Raw genomic sequence first — 15,038 nt, forward strand, 5'->3', positions numbered from 1 at the left:
TCAGCATAATTGCCTCAATTACATAGGAAGTCAAATGTTTAGCTTGACTGTCGCATAGTAAGTGTGCGAGGGTGTTCGGATTAACGTGTAATCGTATGTTAGCACTCGATTCTGCACGACGTCACAAACCCGTATGGCACTCCACAACAATCGACTGGTAAGCCCCTGTGCTACATGATTATGAACGAGTAGTAGAATACTAGAAGTTTAAAATACTCTCTTATGTCTGGTTTGTAATAACACTAAAATAGTTAAATTTTGCAGTTAATGTTTACCTGACTGATATCATTGCTAATACCCTGAGGGGAATAAGTTGAAATTCTAGCATATTCTTCTTTTTACGTAATATTCCCCGCCCGGCTACTGATTTCTGCCACCCAGCTGACGAAAATTTCTGGGGAGAATACTGCATAATATCCCTTGTACATCACTTCTTTAACGTTCTGTGGTACATCTTTATTCCATATTAGCTGTATTAACTGTCGTTGATGGGGCAAACATATAGCATTGCAAAGTTAGCTCCCCAACTACTTTCTGCCAATATTCAGGCATGCTGTTTTACTTGGGATGCAGGAGCAATCCCATGTGTTGGAGATGAGTGGCAGCAGAAGAGGCAAATCACATCACACAACTAATGGTCAATGTAATGTTATTGTTGATCAGTTTTATGAGCATTCGATATTGTAGGCATTCACATTTAGTTTTCTCCCAACCCTGTGATATTAGGTTATCTAATGTAGAGGGAATTCTTCCTTCTTTCATGACTCCCTCTTGTCTTATTCTTCACGTGATTGTTCCTTTATGATTTTTTCCTTATTTTTTATAATCATCTTCACAGTTTTTCTCGTTGAAATGGACCAATGACCACATGATCTTACACCTTAAGACAATCGTGACAAAAACCATTACCAGTTAACACGATTGAACAATATTTCCTTGTTAGCAATGCTTGGCATTGATATGGACTAAACGATAAAAGTTTAGATTCATCAATTCTTTTTTTTTTTTGCTATTTGCTTTACGTCGCACCGACACAGATATGTCTATTAGATATAAATGATCGAAAATTGTATTCTGTATAACTTTTGCTGTGTAGTACTTTTCGATAGCACCAATAACATAGGTACCGGTATTTCAAAATTAAACTTTAGGTGCCTTCCTCTAAACTACTGGCGTGAATAAAATTATTTATAGCCTAGACTGTAGTGCCTTATTTCCTGACTTTAGATACCGGTTTTCATTAAATTCTGTTCTCCTATTTTCTCGTGGTTTGGCGTTGATATGGACTTAAAGCAACAAAAATTGAATTTCAAGAATATCTCGTGTTATCATAGCTGGTACTGTAAAAATATATAAGACATAAATGGCCGAAAATTTTATTCCATATAACCCAAGTTATATAGTATTTATCGATTGGACCACTAATAATATAGATATTTGAAAATTACATTTTAGGCCCTTCCCTAACCTACCATTTCACACAGCGTGAATAAAATTATTTATAGCCTAGATTGTAGTGCCTCATTCTCTGACTTTTCACACATTTTCATTAAATTCTCTTCAGCTATTTTCTTGTGATGCACGTACATACATACGGACAGACAGAGATGATGGGAAATTAAAAAGTGCATTTCCTTGTTACTGTGGACACGACCGCTACAGAAATACCAGTCTTTTTAAATTGTGAGCAATGTACAGACAGAACTCATATTTTATATATAGGTATATAATCTCCATAATATAATCATCATCATCATCATCATCAATGTCCCATTCCAGTCGCCCGGGTGTGGTTAACAAGCCTTCTCCACTTCTTTCTGTCCTTCCACTTTTCCTGATCCATCCACTTTCTTCTCGGTCTTCCAACTGGTCTCTTTCCCTTAACTTCTCTTTCTAATTCTCTTCTTGCTACCCGTTCCTTTCCCGTTCTTTTTACATGTCTGAACCATCTTAGTCTTGCTTTCTGTATGTTCTGTACTAACAGTTCAATACAGTATTTAGCTCTTCTCTGATTTTAATATTTTAATATTTTGGATTCTATCTCTTGTGTTTTTAACAGATGTTCTTAAAAATTTCATTTGTACTGTTTAGATCTTACTATCTTGTCTCTTATTAGTTACCAGCGTTTCTAGTCTGTATATACAATTGGTATGAAATACTGTTTATATAATGTTAATTTAGTTCTCTTGGGTACTTTGTCATCCCCTAAAAGCTCTCTGACTTGGTGATAAAATGTTGTACCTTTACTTAGTCTGTTATTAATTTCAGGGTTGATTTCATTACTTCCATTAATAATGCTACCCAGATATGTAAACTGTTCTACATTCTCTAACCGTTCTCCATCTATGTTCACTTGGCTTCTCTTTTTCTCTTTTCCACAGTGCATGACTACAGTTTTCTTTTTACTGATTACCATTACAAACTCCTTCAGATTTTCATTCCAAATGTCCAGACTCCTTTGTACTTCATTTTCTCCCTTTCCTCAAATCACCACATCATCTGCAAACACCAAAGCATTCATTTCATCACTACTAATACTCTGTTTTACACATTTTATGATTTCATCCATCAATATAATGAACAATAATGGCGACAATGCACTTCCTTGCTTGAGACCTTTTTTTGTATAAAATGTTTCAGAGTCACCACTCCCCACTTGTACACTGCTTTTACTCTAATGATACAAGATTTTTATCTTGTTAATGCTTTTGGTACAGTCCTTTTCCGTAGGCATTCCCGTACATGTTTTCTCTTAACTGTATCATAAGCTTTTTCCAAATCCAAAAATACGAAGATTTCCTTGTTCCTTTCCAGGTATTTTTCCATTATCGTTCACACTGTAAATATCAAGTCTATTGTTGATCTGTTCGGAATAAAGCCATATTGTTCTTCCTCTGTGTTTCTATTATATCCCTCAGTCTTTTGTCTGTTACTTTCTCCATTATTTTTAGCCCATGTGACAATAGGGTTATACTTCTATAATTTTCACATTTCTTCCTATTTCCTTTTTTGAACAGTGGTACAATGCTTCCTTGCTGCCAATCTTCAGGTATCCTTTCATCCTTCCATATGGCATTGAGGGCTCGGTATAGCCACTGTAGTCCACTTCTTCCTGCTGCCTTAATCATATCAGCATTGAATTTGTCTTTTCCACTTGCTTTACCTTTGGTCATTGCTTTCACTGCCCTTTCAAGTTCCAACCATATTATTGGGTTCTCTTCTTTTTTCTCCATCTATTATTTCCATTTTCTTATCCCCTTCTTCCTCCGAGCAGTCATCCTCATTATAAAGTTTTTCAAAATATTTTGCCATCACCTTCTGAAGCCCCTTTTCGTCATGTACTTATGGATCCATCTTCTCTCTCTAATGCCTTGATTTTTTCTTGATTTATTCTTTTCAATTTTATTACTCTGTATAATATTTTCTGATTTCCTTGACTATCTTGCTCAGTTTTGTTCGTAAGCTCTCCTCAATATTTCTCCTTTTTCTTCCTTGATACTCCTCTTTACTTGTAGTTTCAATCTTTTGTATTCCGCATGTAACCTTTCTATCTTATTCTCATCCCTCTGATACGTTTTTTGCTTTTCCCTATCCATTTCTTTCTACACCTTGTTTCTTTCTTTTATTTCTTTCTTTTAAATTTTGTCTGTCCACCACCGTGTCTTCTTTCCCTTAACCTTTGCTATTGTTTTCCCGCATACCTCAATTGCTTCTTCCACAAATGTCTGTCTTAAATTGTCCCACTCTTCTTCTCCACTTTGTATTTCTGTGTTAGGCAACTTCCTTTTTATACAATCTTGGAATGCCATTCTTTTATCCTCCTCCAATTCCTGAATCCTGATCTTAGGTTTCTTCTTCGGTACAATTTTAGGGATTTTTACTTGTTTCATTTCCACAATTAATAATCTATGATCACCTTCAATACTTCCACTGGGGATTATCTTCATATTCATGATGTATCTTTCCCATTCTCGGTCTGTTATTTAAAAATCAGTGTTCCATACTCTCCATCCCAACTATGTCGGCTGATCTTATAGCTATTCTTCATAAACCATGTTTTCTTTATTATCAGGTTATTTCTGATACAAAAGTCCAACAGTTTCTCTCCATCTTCATTTCTATCGCCATACCCATGTGGGCCCAGAACATTCTCGTATCCCATTCTATCAGTTCCCACATGGGCATTCAGATCTTCCATTATCATGAGCCCATCTCCAATATTATGTGTTTCCAGTTCCTTGAGGAAATTTTCTTTTACTTCCACACTACATCCTGTCTGTGGAGCATACACCTGTACTATCTTCAGTAGTTCATTGTTTACATGTATGTGCATTATTATAATTCTTTCATTTACATACTCAACTTCAGCTATTGGTTCAACATTCTGATTCACTATAAATCCCATTCCATTTCTTTTCTCTTTACTGTTAATCCAGTACAGGGTGTGCCCCTTTCTTAATTTCTTCATTCCTTTCCCTTTCCATTTTACTTCACTGAATCCCAGGATGTTGAGTTTCCGTCTCTCCAGTAGGTCAATCAATTAATTTTCCTTCCCATTCATTGTTAAAATATTTATTGTTCCAAATCGGGTTTTGTTCGCTGATCTAACACTTGCATGAACATCAGCATTACCATCTTACTGTGGATCTGTAGCCAGAGACTTGTCAATTCCATTTTTAACACATTAATGATGGACTACGTTAATTAGCATAGTTTCTTATTGGTCCGCGGGCGACCAGCTACGTAAATTAACTTTTTCTCACATTGCTTCATTTTTTTGTGATTTTATCCTCTCTGCCGTTTATTAATCAAAATATTTCATGTTGTATACGAACTAAAGTCTTTGTTGATCAGAATATGGATAGATAGATTCGTTCCTTGACAATGCTTTCGGCACAGGAAGTGTGGTTTCATAACATTCAGTACCGTGCGACCAAGTGTATTGTCAGCTGTCAGCATAGAGCACCATAGCAACGACAGCTTGAACGATACTTTAAGGTTAAGTTTCAATATTCCACCTTTACAATACCGTAAGTTTGTTTATTTATTTAAACAACATTATTATTATTATTATTATTATTATTATTATTATTATTATTGAACGATGACAAAATGTTTGGAGAAATGCATGCTGTTTGTTTATCTGATGTCCCTAGTGATTGCAAAAGTATAAACATTAGTGATTGTAAAGATGTGTGTCCGTCAACATCAAAATATATGCGCGGAAGTGAAAGTGTGACATTCAATTAAGGCGAGTCTGTTGATGGTGACAATCATACGAGTGAAGATGCCAGTGATAGTAGTGACAGTAAGGTTGATGGATGGGCAAATAAGGATGAAAACAGAGTCCTAGAACCATTTACATGTATCCTACTTCTCATGCTAGGTGTGCTTCTGTTGCCGTTCCACACGAAAGAATGGAGTAGTGCACTCCCGGACAACAATGTGTTAAACTTCCATCAGAGGCTTGTATTATAGTTGAAAGCAAGTACAAATTTCCTCATCTGCTGACCTGCTAAACCTAACGCATCTGAGGATTTTCTTTCGGGGTTTACTCCCTTAGCCTTTGAAGATCCCTCTTCTCCACAAGGCAGTGGTTTCATCTCCTAATTTTCCCCAGAGAGGATGGGTTGCCTCATCCACCACCTTTGCCATTCCGAAGGTCTCCTTCTTTGCCTAAGATCCTGTTAAGGTCTTCACCCATAACGCTGGCCATGGTTTCCACATTATACCCCGTGAGACTGGGTCCCTGCCTGAATTTAGCTCTCCTTCACACTGGCCTACTGATGTGGAGGGTACCAACCCCTGCAACGTGGATGCGCCAGACAAGAATTACTCAAGTGAAGGATAGGGACGATGACCCTATCTCCCTTGAGCCGGGTTAATGGTTGTGTATGATGCCACAACCAGTCTCCTTACCTGTTGGTAAAAGGCACTCCCCAGTTATATCCTCCTACTAATTTCTGTCAGTTCACTTCCCAAGTATTTGAAGTGTTCTACTATTTCATATTTCCAGTTTCATGTCTCCAATTTTGATAATTCCTTTCTTCCTCTTTTTTTTTTTTTTACAATGGACTTAATATCACACCGACACAGATAGGTCTTCTGGGCTAGAGAAGGAAGCGAGCGTGGCCTTATTTATGGTTCAGCCCCAGCATTTGCCTGGTGTGAAAAAGGGAAATCACGAAAAACCATCTTCAGGGCTGCTGACAGTGGGGTTCAAACCCACTATCTCCCGATTGCAAGCTCATAGCTGTGTAAATTTTGCTATGTAGTACTTTTCAATAGGACCAATAACATAGGTATTTCAAAATTAAACTTCAGATGTCTTCCTCTAAACTACCATTTCATCCAGCATGAATAAAATTATTTATTGCCTAGACTGTAGTGCCTTATTTCCTGACTTGAGGTACTGATTTTCATTAAATTCTGTTCACCTATTTTCGCGTGGTTTGGCGGTGATATGGACTTCACAACAAAAATTGAATTTCATTAATAATCTCTGTTATCATAGTCGGTACTGTTAAAATGTTCAAGACATAAATGATCAGAAATTTAATTTCATAATACCCAGGTTATATAGTATTTATTAGTAGTACCACTAATGATATACAGTATATATTTGAAATTGTAATATTTTATATATATATAGATTGATCTCCACGGCCAACTCGCTCAGTTTCTGCACTTCCTCTAACCACCACCATTGTCTTGCTCTTCTCCACGTTTATCCTCAATCCCCATTGCTCATTCCTTCTATTCAGTACATTCAGCTGTTTTTGTACCTCCTCATCTTCTGCCCAGATCACATCATAATCTGCAAACATCATTATGTTTATTCTTTCCCCTCTATAATTTTCCCCATACTGCTTTTATGATGTCATCCACCCCCATTAAGGTGATAGCACACTCCCTTGGTTTAGCCCATTGTATTTCCAAACCATTCTGATCTACCTGTTGTTGTCTTCACACAGCTGCAGCAGTTACCATATATTGCTTTTATCATTGTTATTAGTTCCTTGCTAATGCCCCTATGTGTTGGGCTTCAATCAATCAATACTGATCAGCATTTAGGGCAGTCGCCCAGGTGGCAGATTCCCTATCTGTTGTTTTCCTAGCCTTTTCCTAAATGATTTCAAAGAAATTGGAAATTTATTGAACATCACCCTTGGTAAGTTATTCCAATCCCTAACTCCCCTTCCTATAAATGAATATTTGCCCCAGTTTGTCCTCTTGAATTCCAACTTTATCTTCATATTGTGATCTTTCCTACTTTTATAAACGCCACTCAAACTTATTCGTCTACTAATGTCATTCCACGCCATCTCTCCGCTGACAGCTTGGAACATACCTCTTATTACATGTTATGAGTCTCGTTCTCCCACATTGAAGGCTTTATTGAACACCCTATATGTTGAATCTACGATAGACAGCTCGCGACTACAATCTATTACAAAGATTATTCTAGAAGGAGACGCAACACTTCTATAATGATGCTTCAAACGCCTTTTGACCTTATTATGCAACCACTTGGAGTCAACAACTCTACTGTATTCTACGTACCTGATTCTCAGTCAACAACGCTCGAAGTTTTATTTTTCGACATTTTTAATTAATCCACGTTTCATTAATGTCAAGCAATCTGTACAATCCAAATGTATGTCAGATCATGATGACTGTCTCGTTCTACAAATAACTAATGTGTACTTTTTTAGATGAACACTAGTATTCATTCCATGTACATATAATACTATGACAAGTTCATTATTGAATTTTATTTGCATTTAAGTATTGGTTTTTCCACAAACTAGATTTTATGACTGTTTTATTTTGTATTATTATACTTTAACTAGCAAGATACCCGTGCTTCGCTACGGTATTATACTGAAATTTATAATTGAATGCTTATTGTTTTAGATATATAATCCGCCGAAATTCGCGATCTGACACGTTTTCAGCGAGAATCCACCAAAATTCCCGATCTGACTCGTTTTCTATTAGATTACGGCACGTTTCCTCCCATTTTTCAATATTCCTTTCCAGCAATCAATTTCGTACTTCCCGGGCTAGGCTCAGGTATTCTTCCCGGTCAGTTGGGTCCGTAAATCTTTGCCATACCGTATTTTCCTATAATCATTTTTAATCTGGATAAAATCCTTCAGGAGATCCGGCGTGGTGTCATATTGGGTGCCTTGGCGGCACTGAACCCGCGGCCGGACTGCATTCCTAGTCATTACCCGTCCAGGAGCCGTTTCCAGCGCGGTCCGCATATTTGACGACGGTCCGGAACATTATTATTATTATTATTATTATTAATGTTATTCTTATTCTTCTTCTTATTATTATTACTATTATGTGTTGCTGGGATGAATGATGACAGGGAAAACCGGAGTATCCGGATAAAAACCTGTCCCGCCTCCGTTTTGTCCAGCACGAATGTCACATGGAGTGACCGGGATTTGAACCACGGAACCCAGCTGTGAGAGGCCGGCGCGCTGCCGCCTGAGCAACGGAGGATCCTTATAAGTACATTAAGAACAGTAAAATCAATTGGTCTCACCTCCTTTTACACCCCACCGCCGTTAGTTTTTACTGCCAACCCCCCCCCTCCCCGCAAAAAAATTAAAAGAAGGCGTGTTTCTTTATGTTTAAGGGAGATTCCAAACACCAATGTTCACGTCTATTACCTTCAGTTTTGAGATATAAGTATCCCCATAAATATAATTTACTTTTGTCACTTCATTTCAAACTACTCCCCCCCCTCCCCCCTAAGTGAATTTTCCCGCAAAAAATACTTGTTTCTTTAATAGTGAAGGGTCTTCTAAATACCAATTATCACGACTCTAACTTCTTCACTTTTAGATTTATGTGTCCTCATGAAAGGAATTCAACTCCTTTACACTCCCGCCCCCCAAGATGGTTTCCCCCCCAAAACGCGTTTTTCTTTGTTTTTAAAGGAGATCCAAATACGAATTTTCACGTCTGTAACAACTTTAGTTTTTATTAGATGTATATATTCTCATACAATTAAAGTAAATTAATTTTTCAATTCTTTCACCCCCCTCCCCCCGCTTCATTGGATTTTCCGAGAATACGTGTTTCTTTACTTTTAAAGCAGATTGCAAATATCAAATTTCACGTCTGTAACATCTTCATTTTTAAGACATCAGTAGCCTAATTAAAATAATTCAACACCATTTTCAGTCACTTTCACCCACCCTCCACCCAAGTGGTATTTCCGAAAATTAAAAATACACGTTTCTTTATGTTTAATAGAGATAAAAATACCATTTTTCACTTCTGTAACATGTTAAGTTTTTTTTAGATATACTGTAAAAATTCTCATTTTAAAATTTCACCCCTTAAGTGGAGTTTCCAAAAACAAATCACCTATGTTTCTTTACATTTACAGGAGATTCCAAATACCCACTTTTTACGTCTATAACATTCTACGTTTCCAAGATAATCTTTCAAAAAATTCACCCCAATTTGTCATCACTTCTGTTTAACCGCCATTAATAGGATTTTCCAAAAACAAAAACAAAATACGTGTTTCTTTATTTTTAAAGGAGATCCCATATACAAATTTTCAGTTCTGTAATATCTTCCGTTTCTGAGATATATGTATCTTCATTAAAGGCATTCAACCCACTTTTTACCCTTTTACACCCCTCCTATTGGGATTTACAGGAAACAAAAAAATACGTGTTCCTTTATTTTTAGAAGAGATTCTAACTACCAATTTTTACATCTGTAAATTTTAAAGTTTTAAGATGTAGACACATTCATTTTAAAAAATTCACCCCCCTTTTCACCCCTCAATATTTGGATTTTCCAAAAACGAAAAAATACGTGTTTCTTTACATTTAAAGTAGATCCCAAATACCAATTTTCAGGTCTGTAATATCTTCAGGTTCTGAAATATAAGTAGCCTCATTAAAGGCATTCAACACATTATTCACCCTTTTACACCCTTCCTATTGGGATTTTCCAAAAATAAAACAATACGTGTTTCTTTATTTTTAAAGAGATTCTAAATACCAATTTTTACATCTATAAACTGTAACAGTTTTGAGATATAGATACACTCATTTTAAAAAATCACCCCCTTTTCACCCCCCCCCCATTAATTGGATTTTCCAAAAACAAAAAAATACGTATTTCTTTATTTTTAAAGAAGATCCCAAACACCAATTTTCAGGTCTGTATTATCTTCAGTTTCTGAAATATATGTAGCCTCATCAAAGGCATTCAACCCCTTTTTCACCCCTTTTCACCACTCCTATTGCGATCTTCCGAAAACAAAAAAATACGTGTTTCTTTATGTTTAATGAAGATTCTAAATACCAATTTTTACATCTGCAAACTTTAAAAGTTTGGAGATATAGATTCACTCATTTTAAAAATTCACCCCCTTTTCACCCTCCCATTAATTGGATTTTCCAAAAACAAAAAAATACGTGTTTCTTTATTTTTAAAAGAGATCAAAAGTACCAATTTTCAGGTCTGTAATATCTTCAGTTTCTGAGATATAAGTACTGGTATACTGATTAAGGGCATTCAACCCATTTTCCCCATTTTCACCCCTTTTCACCCCTCCTATTGGGATTTTCTGAAAACAAAAAAATACGTGTTTCCTTATTTTTAAAGAAGTTTCTAAATACCAATTTTTACATCTGTAAACTTTTAAACTTTCGAGATATAGACACACTCATTTTAAAATTTCACCCCTCTTTTCACCCCCTTAGCGAAGGAATATCCAAAAATCCTCTCTTAGCGAGCACCTACATCTTAATATGAATATATCCCCAAAATTTTATTTCTTTATGTCCAGTAGTTTTGGCTCGGCGATGATGAATCAGTCAGTCAGTCAGGACAAGTTATTTTATATATATATATATATATATAGATGAGAAATCCAGTTCAGGGCCCTGACTTAGCTTTAGATTAAGTATGGCTGAAGATGCTTACAAAGCCTAAGCGAAACATGTCCCATTTTAACATGTATGTAGTATTTGTATCTTAGACTTAGAGATTTTAAAGTATTGGAATGGTGGTTTTTAAATTTGTTTGAAACTTTTACATACCTCTTAGTCGAGCAGCCCTCCTTCTTTCTCTCAATTCTACCCAGCCCAAACTTTGCAGCATTTTTGTAATGCTACTCTTTTGTCGGAAATCACCCAGAACAAATCGAGCTGCTTTTCTTTGGATTTTTTCCAGTTTTTGAATCAGGTAATCCTGGTGAGGGTCCCATACACTGGAACCACACTCTAGTTGGGGTCTTACCAGAGACTTATATGCCCTCTCCTTTACTTCCTTATTACAACCCCTAAACACGCTCATAACCATGTGCAGAGTTCTGTACCCTTTATTTACAATCCCATTTATGTGATTACCCCAATGAAGATCTTTCCTTATATTAACACCTTGATACTTACAATGATCCCCAAAAGGAAGTTTCACCCCATCAACGCAGTAATTAAAACTGAGAGGACTTTTCCTATGAGTGAAACTCACAACCTGACTTTTAACCCCATTTATCAACATACCATTGCCTGCTGTCCATCTCACAACATTTTCGAGGTCACGTTGCAGTTGCTCACAATCTTGTAACTTATTTATCACTCTATAGAGAATAACATCATCCGCAAAAAGCCTTACCTCTGATTCCACTCCTTTACTCATATCATTTATATATATATATAAGAAAACATAAAGGTCCGATAATACTGCCTTGAGGAATTCCCCTCTTAATTATTACAGGGTCAGATAAAGCTTCACCTACTCTAATTCTCTGAGATCTATTTTCTAGAAATATAGCAACCCATTCAGTCACTCTTTTGTCTAGTCCAATTGCACTCATTTTTGCCAGTAGTCTCCCATGATCCACCCTATCAAATACTTTAGACAGGTCAATCGCGATACAGTCCATTTGACCTCCTGAATCCAAAATATCTGCTATATCTTGCTGGAATCCTACAAGTTGAGCTTCAGTGGAATAACCTTTCCTAAAACCGAACTGCCTTCTATCGAACCAGTTATTAATTTCACAAACATGTCTAATATAATCAGAAAGAATGCCTTCCCAAAGCTTACATACAATGCATGTCAAACTTACTGGCCTGTAATTTTCAGCTTTATGTCTATCACCCTTTCCTTTTTACACAGGGGCTACTATAGCAACTCTCCATTCATCTGGTATAGCTCCTCGAACCAAACAATAATCAAATAAGTACTTAAGATATGGTACTATATCCCAACCCATTGTCTTTAGTATATCCCCAGAAATCTTATCAATTCCAGCCGCTTTTCTAGTTTTCAACTTTTGTATCTTGTTGTAAATGTCATTGTTATCATATGTACATTTTAATACTTCTTTAGCCTTAGTCTCCTCCTCTATCTGGAGATTATCCTTGTAACCAACAATCTTTACATACTGCTGATTGAATACTTCTGCCTTTTGAAGATCCTCACATACATACTCCCCTTGTTCATTAATTATTCCTAGAATGTCCTTCCTGGAACTTGTTTCTGCCTTAAAATACCTATACATACTCTTCCATTTTTCACTAAAATTTGTCTGTCTGTCTGTTAGGTCATCAGCCCAGAGGCTGGTTGGATCCTCAAATAGCACCACCAAAAGTTATGAGGTTATAAGGAAACCGCAAAAACCAATGGCAGCACCATAATGAGGCGTACTAGGCAAGACGAGGAGTGAGGTAGTTTGCCATTGCTTTCCTCACTGGGTCAGAAAGTGCTATTGCAGCACGACTGACCCTATGAGCAACACCTTTCATAACACTCAGATGCACTAGACGTGCTCTGAATGTCATTACTCAGCACCACCCATACCCCAGCAGCTTCCATATTGTCACAGCCATGGATGAGACTGGGACTTTGGTGGAAGCTACACTTTACTCTGGCCTGTGCTAAGAGATGGATACAAAAGTACTGTATCCATCAAGAAATGGCAGCAGGCAAACTAAAATTTGTATGACTGCCAATTATGCTTGCCATCATGTTATCCTTAGCTGCCTTCTTTGCTAGATTCAATTTTCTAGTAAAGTCCTTCAATTTCTCCTTACTTCCACAGCCATTTCTAACTCTATTTCTTTCCAGTCTGCACCTCCTTAGTCTCTTTATTTCTCTATTATAATAAGGGGGGTCTTTATCATTCCTTACCTCCCTTAAAGGTACAAACCTGTTTTTGCATTCCTCAACAATTTCTTTAAACCCATCCCAGAGTCTGTTTACATTTTTATTTACCGTTTTCCACCGATCATAGTCACTTTTTAGAAACTGCCTTATGCCTGCTGTATCAGCCATATGGTACTGCCTAATAGTCCTATTTTTAAGACCTTCCTTTCTATCACATTCATTTTTAACTACAACAAAAACAGCTTCATGATCACTAATACCATCTATTACTTCAGTTTCTCTATAGAGCTCATCTGGTTTTGTCAGCACGACATCCAGGATATTTTTCCCTCTGGTTGGTTCATCACTTTCTGAATCAGCTGTCCTTCCCATATTAACTTATTTGCCATTTGTTGGTCATGCTTCCTGTCGTTTGCATTTCCTTCCCAATTGACATCTGGTAAATTCAGATCTCCGCTACAATCACATTTCTTTCCTTGTCATTTCCTACATAGCTGGTTATCTTATCAAATAATTCTTAATCCGTGTCAGTGCTACCCTTTCTCGTCTGTACACTCCAAATATATAAAGTTGCCCATTATCTTTAGAAATGAGCCTTACACCTATAATTTCATGTTTGTCATCTTTAACTTTTTCGTAGCTTACAAATTCTTCTTTCACCAGAATGAATACTCCCCCTCCCACCATTCCTGTCCTATCTCTGCGGTATACACTCCAGTTCCATGTGAAAATTTCTGCATCCATTATATCATTTCTCAGCCATGATTCAACTCCTATTACAATATCTGGTAAATATATGTCTTAAATTACTCAATTCTATTCCTTTCTCTACAATACTTCTACAGTTCAACACTAACAATTTTATGTCATCCCTACTTGATTTCCAGTTCCCTGTTCCCTTATCACCGCTTCCTAGGCCACCCCGTTTCCCTGAATGTACCTCCCTATTATCCTTCCAAACAAATTTCCTAACTTATACGTACCACTGCAGTTTAAGTGAAGGCCATCTGAATGCAGATCCCTATCTCCTACCCACCCATTATGATCTAGAAATTTCACTCCCAGTTTCCCACATACCCACTCCATATCTCATTTAAATCCCCTATCACCCTCCAGTCAGTATCCCTCCTACACAGTATTCCACTAATAACAATCTCCGCTTTCTTAAACTTCACCCGTGCTGCATTTACCAGATCCCACACATCTCCAACTATGGTGGTTCTTATGTTCTGAGGATGCTGCCTTATGCCTTTTCTATAAAAGTCATTACTATATCCTTCTCATATTCCCAGCTCGTTTCAATGATCTGTCTCAGAATGAAAATTGGTTCCACTATTGACCTTCCACTTTTGAATCCAAATTGTTCCTTTTGTAACTGACCTTTCAACTTTTCTCTAATTCTTCTTTTCAATATCCTTTCTATTATCTTAGCAACATAGGAGGTAATGGTGATTCCTCGGTAGTTACGACACATTTTCTCCTCTCCTTTCTTGAATATGAGTATTATAACCCCCTTTTCCAAACCCTGGGCACTTTTTTTCTCTCTCCATGCACTTGAGTATTCTTTAAGTCCTGTGGAGTCCTGCAGGTCCTGCAGCCTTCATAATTTCTATGGGTACTTCATCTGTTCCCACAGCTTTTCCTCTTCATCTTTTTAACTGCCCATTAAAATTCTGTCTTGTCTGATTCCTTGTCTGTTACTTCTTCTATTCCTGCTGCCTGGATATCTTCCCACATGACTGATTTATCACGTTTAGCAATTCACTGAAATATTTTTTCCATCTGTTCATTATCTCTTCTGGTTTTGTCAGTATTACTGTACTCCTTCTTTATTCTTCACAAACCCTGTGTTCAGTGCTTAATTCCTACAGTTTCTTATA

The 15,038-nt window shown here is 36.8% G+C and overlaps 1 protein-coding gene across 2 annotated transcripts in view; it reads left to right on the forward strand.

Moving 5' to 3' along the window:
* The window catches only part of IleRS (Isoleucyl-tRNA synthetase), a 270,753-nt gene that overhangs the window by 51,802 nt on the left and 203,913 nt on the right, over window positions 1-15,038 (forward strand). The gene's annotated exons all lie outside the window — the stretch shown is intronic.

This window comes from Anabrus simplex, chromosome 7, assembly GCF_040414725.1.
Source record: "Anabrus simplex isolate iqAnaSimp1 chromosome 7, ASM4041472v1, whole genome shotgun sequence".
Classification (NCBI taxonomy): Eukaryota; Metazoa; Arthropoda; class Insecta; order Orthoptera; family Tettigoniidae; genus Anabrus; species Anabrus simplex.